This window comes from Pongo abelii, chromosome 3 (genome assembly GCF_028885655.2).
Source record: "Pongo abelii isolate AG06213 chromosome 3, NHGRI_mPonAbe1-v2.0_pri, whole genome shotgun sequence".
Taxonomy (NCBI): Eukaryota; Metazoa; Chordata; class Mammalia; order Primates; family Hominidae; genus Pongo; species Pongo abelii.
Window position 1 is genome coordinate 104665213 of NC_071988.2, and position 5919 is coordinate 104671131.

Genomic DNA, 5919 nt, shown 5'->3' on the forward strand with positions numbered 1-5919 from the left:
CAAGGATGGATGATTCTGCCAAGAATGGTATGATCATTATTACTCTCATCAGCTTCTAGCAACTTCTGTACTATGTCTGAACCACAGGTGTCCACAGTGACCCTGTCTCCTTTACACAGGACTAACAACAGCACATTCAAGTGCATTAATATTACAAGAAAAACCTGGAATTGTATAGAAAAATGTTCCCACAAAGTGAGAGGGCGCCAAGAGACCAAAGAATTATTCAGAAAAGTCCAGCTTGGCAAGTAGATGTGTTTATTAAGATTTACATACAGGGCACTCCTGGACAGCAGCAGGACTGCTCTAGAGATCTGTGCCACCTCCCATCTCTGAACTATCTTTAAGCTGATTTTCTGGTTCTTTGCCTACTGTGTTTGAGTGATGAGACTGTTTTTCTTGGTAGGTTCTCAGATACTCCTCAGGATGCTTAGGTTCTCAGGGATAGCTGTTCCTCAGCTGCACAGCATGGCCTTGGCTCACTACCTGGCCTTCAAGGTTCCAGCAGCAGTCATGCACCCTTCAGTAACCTGGGGCAGGACCCATCACACTACAATTAAAATATATATGTGGGAAGAATCATCCCATAGGGTTAGCATGAGTTATTTCCTGATGAGGAAATGTTTTAATGAGCCTTTTTTTGGCTTTTCTTTATTTTCTACATTTTCAGCAGGGAATATTAGTTTTATGATAAGAAAGATCTTTCCTCTTAATAAATATTAATTTAAAAACAAAAAAATTAAAAGTTACAAGACAGGCAATATCCTCTAGATCACTCTTTTGCTAGTATTTTTGTCTTTTTTTAACCTTCAGTTCAGATTTGACATTGCTGTTGAAGCACTTACACGTGTTCAGCATTCCTTGCTCTTTGGATGGCTATGTAGGTAGCAGAAGGGAAGGTCTTTCTTTGGGATTTTGCAGTCTCTGCAGGGGTTCAACATTTGCCTCCCAATCTGAATCAGAGCTTATTTTATTTTAGTTTTTTGCAATTGCACAGCTAGTCACTACTTATGTAAGCTCAGCTATGGGAATTATTTTTATTAAGCATAGCTCCTATTCATGAAGGATAGAATAATTTTTTAAAAAAGAAATTAGTACAATGGTGTAGGGAAGAAAGAGTAATATTTTTTCCTTGCTTGTTGCAAGGTTCATGGCTTACGCCCCATAACAAAAAACAAATTAACAAGAGAAAAGTGTAACAAATTTATTTAACCAAAGTTTTATGTGACATGGCAGCCTTCAGAAGTGAATACCCCAAAAATGGAGGAAACTGTGCATTTTTATGTTTAGGTTTGATGAAGAGTAGATACTTGTGGAGAAACATGATTGGAAAAGGGGGTATGCTCTAACAGTAATAAACTGGGGGACTTAACAAGGGCTGTGTGTTCAGATTTATCTTGGTGTCTCTGTGTGTTCATTCCCTTTCTCTGGCTGTCACATGAAGGTCTTATGACTGAGAAACAAAAAAGAAATCCTAAGTCCCCCAACTGACTGAAGGGACCCTCTCTTGGCCAAGAGGACCCCAGAGAAACCTTGAACACTGAGTTCCTGGACATGACAGGACAGAAAGTCAGACACGCCTTGTACTAGTTCTTTTTCATGCTGCTAATAAAGACATACCCAAAACTGGGAACAAAAAGAAGTTTAATTGGACTTACAGTTCCACATGGCTGGGGAGGCCTCAGAATCATGGTGGCAGGTGAAAGGAACTTCTTACTTGGCAGTGGCAAGATAAAAATGAGGAATAAGCTAAAGCAGAAGCCCTTGATAAACCCATCGGATCTTGTGAGACTTATTCACTATCACAAGAATAGCATGGGAAAGACTGGCCCCCATGATTCAATTACCTCCCCATGGGTCCCTCCCACAATATGTGGGAATTCTGGGAGATACAATTCAAGTTGAGATTTGGGTGGGGACACAGCCAAACTATATCAATCCACCACTGGCCCCTCCAAATCTCATGTCCTCACATTTCAAAACCAATCATGCCTTCCCAACAGTCCCCCAAAGTCTTAACTTATTTCAGCATTAACCCAAAAGTCAACAGTCCAAAGTCTCACCTGAGACAAGGCGAGTCCCTTCCACTTATAAGCCTGTAAAATCAAAAGCAAGCTAGTTATTTCCTAGATACAATGGGGGTACAGGTATTGGGTAAATACAGCTGTTCAAAATGGGAGAAATTTACCGAAACAAAGGGGTTACAGGGCCCATGCAAGTCTGAAATCCAGCAGGGAAGTCACATTTTAAAGCTCCAAAATGATCTCCTTTGATTCCAGGTCTCACATCCAGGTCATGCTGATGTAAGAGGTGGGTTCCCATGGTCTTGGGAAGCTCCGCCCTTGTGGCTTTTCAGGGTACTGCCTCCCTTCTGGCTGCTTTCACAGGCTGGCATTGAGTGTCTGCAGCTTTTCCAGGTGCATTGTGCAAGCTGTTAGTGGATCTACCATTCTGGGGTCTGGAGGATGGTGGCCCTCTTCTAACAGCTCCACTAGGCAGTGCCTCAGGAGGGACTCCGCATGGGGGCTCTGACCCCACATTTCCTTTCTGCACTGCCCTAGCAAAGGTTCTCCATGAGGTCCCCATCCTTGCAGAAAACTTTTGCCTGCACATCCAGGCATTTCCATACGTCTTCTGAAATCTAGGCAGAGGTTCCCAAACCTCAATTCATGACTTCTGTGCACCTGCAGGCTCAACACCAAGTGGAAGCTGCCAAGAAATGGGGCTTCTGCCCTCTGAAGCCACAGCCTGAGCTCTACGTTGGCCCCTTTCAGCCACAGCTAAAATGGCTGGGACACAGGGCACCAAGTCCATAGGCTGCACACAGCACAGGGACCCTGGGCCTGGCCCACGAAACCATTTTTTTCCCTCCTGGCCTCCAGGCCTGTGATGGGAGGGGCTGCGTGAAGGTCTCTGACATGGCCTGGAGACATTTTCCCCAAGGTCTTGGGGATTAACATTAAGCTCCCTACTACTTATGCAAATTTCTCCCGGTTTGAATTTCTCCCCAGCAAAAGGGTTTTTCTTTTCTATTGCATGTTCAGCCTGCAAATTTTCCAAACTTTTATGCTCTGCTTCCCTTATAAAACTGAATGCCTTTAACAGTATCCAAGTCACCTCTTGAATGCTTTGCTGCTTGGAAATATCTTCCACCAGATACCCTAAATCATCTTTCTCAAGTTCAAAGTTCCACACATCTCTAGGGCAGGGGCAAAATGCTGCCAGTCTCTTCGCTAAAACATAACAGGAATCACCTTTGCTCCAATTCCCAACAAGTTCCTCATCTCCATCTGAGACCACCTCAGACTCGACCTTACTATCCATATTGCTATGAGCATTTTGGGCAAAGCCATTCAATAAGTTTCTAGGAAGTTCCAAACTCCCACATTTTCCTGTCTTCTGAGCCCTGCAAACTCTTCCAACCTCTGCCTGTTACCCAGTTCCAAAGTTGCTTCCACATTTTCAGGTATCTTTTCAGCGATGTCCCACTTACTTTACTAGTACCAATTTACCGTATTAGTTTGTTTTCATGCTGCAGATTAAGACATACCCGAAACTGGGAACAAAAAGAGGTTTAACTGGACTTACAGCTCCACATGGCTGGGGAGGCCTCAGAGTCATGGTGGCAGGTGAAAGTTACTTCTTACACGGCGGTGGCAAGAGAAAAATGAGGAAGAAGCTAAAGCAGGGCCGGGCGCAGTGGCTCACGCTTGTAATCCCAGCACTTTGGGAGGCCGAGGTGGGCAGATCGTGAGGGCAGGAGTTTGAGACCAGCCTGGCCAACACAGTGAAACCCCGTCTCTACTAAAAATACAAAAATTAGCTGGGTGTGGTGGTGGGTGCCTGTAATCCCAGCTACTCAGGAGGCTGAGGCAGGAGAATCGCTTGAACCCAGAAGGTGGAGGTTGCAGTTAGCTGAGGTTGTGCCACTGCACTCCAGCCTGGGTGACAGAGCTAGACTCCATCTCAAAAAAAAAAAAAAAAAAAGAAGAAGCTAAAGCGGAACCTCTGATAAACCCATCAGATATTGCGGAACTTATTCACTATCACAAGAGTAGCATAGCATGGGAAAGACTGGCCCCCATGATTTGATTACCTCCCCCTGGGTCCCTCCCACAACACCCGGGAATTCTGGGAGATACAATTCAAGTTGAGATTTGGTGAGGAGGCACAGCCAAACCATATCACGCCTCATTATACCCCCTCCCTCACTAACCACCATTAGACTTTTTTCCCTAAGGATTAAACAGAAACCAGCCCTTTGGAAAGACTCATTTCACCCTTCATTTAACCAACACCCTGACACTGCCTCTCCCTTTTGCAGCCTCCACAAAACAACCAACCAGCATTCCTTCATGATAAGAGATCATCAACCATGGGCTGGTTCTTTTTTGTTGTTGTTTTTCACTCAGATCAAGTTTCCATGTATTCAAAAAATAAATAACAGTTTAAAAAGTTGTTTCACTAACTTCAGTTTCAGAACTGACTGACATCAGGCATTTCTTATTGTCAAAGTCTACCCTTCAGAGAAGATAAGAAATTTCTGAAGTCTACCTTTGGATTCTTTTGGGATTCATTCTGACTAAGGAACATTTTTTTTACAAGAAAAACCTGGAATTATGTAGAAAAACATTTCCCCAAACTGGGAGGGAGCCAAGAGGGAGCCAACATTTCATTGAGGGAAATCTTTCTTTGTTTTGCTCACATTCTTTGAGGAGCAAGAAAATACTGACTCTCCAGATGCAGGTGTTCTGAAAGTCAATACTGGGCTCTTGCCTTTGGAACAAGACATCTCATGATTTGGGTTTGCAGTCCTTCTCTTTAGTGTCTTCAGGCTGAGTTTACTTGAGGAGTAGTAGGATTGTTCTTCAATGCTGATAGAAAGCTTCTACTCTTACCATGATGTTTCACTGTTCTGTGGCATGTTTTACAAGTAATCAACAATACACTTTTGTAGTCTTTGAACTTTTTCACAATTTTTGCTTCTTTAAAACTGAGTGTATAATTTCATGCTTCTTGATTAATCAGTTTCTGTATTTTGGGTGTCATTATGGCTTTGGGTTTGAGACACACTCAAGAGTTATCCAGAATCAGCAACTGCAAACAGTGTGGACACGTTTCTTCAAAAGTACTCTTATCATAGGAGATAGCAGGCTTGGCCCTGGCAGCTGTTGTGCAATCCCTGCTCTGAAGCTTCAAGGTAGTGCTTCTGTGTCATGGCCGTCACTGCCACTTCCTTGTCACAGGGACCTGGTGAGAAAACATGGCACCAGAAGTTGGCTTCCACCATGGGGTGGTTCTTGCCAGCCTAAGGAGGATGTGCAGTGGGGGTTTTCATGTCCTTGGCTTCACATTTTTTTTTTTTTTTTTGTCGTTGTTGTTTCGAGACAGTCTTACTCACTCTGTTTCCCAGGCTAGAGTGTAGTGGTGTGATCACAGCTCACTGCAGTCTCCCCAGCTAATTTTTGTATTTTTTGTAGAAATGGGGTTTCACCATGTTGCCCAGGCTGGTCTTAAATTCCTAGGCTTAAGTGATCTGCCCATCTTGGCCTCCCAAAGTGCTGGGACTATAGGTTTGAGCCAACACGCCTGGCCTGTTTCACCTTTTGACATCAGAGGCCCAAAAACTTAATGCTGGGATCATGCTAAGGCCACCATTTTTGAACATGGGTCTCATGGAGAGGTGTAAGGTAAATGAATGTGCTTTGGTCAAGAATAGGCCGAGGCAGACATGCAGGCCAGCATGACTCAGCAAGTTTGGAGCACAGGTGCACAACTCCACTTGTTGTATAACGCATGTGTGTAAGCTCATACTTGGCTTAAAGCCACTATTGTTTTTAAAAGCTGTAACTGCCCTGCAGACACTGTACATGGGGCACACACTCAGAGGGAGAGAGTGAAGCTCCTGACCCTGTAGGG

The 5919-nt window shown here is 44.0% G+C and overlaps 1 pseudogene; it reads right to left on the reverse strand.

Annotated features, from left to right (window-relative positions):
• Positions 1-4501: 4501 nt before the first annotated feature.
• Positions 4502-5218, reverse strand: LOC129058809 (UPF0711 protein C18orf21-like; annotated as a pseudogene).
• Between the last annotated feature and the right edge of the window lie 701 nt (positions 5219-5919).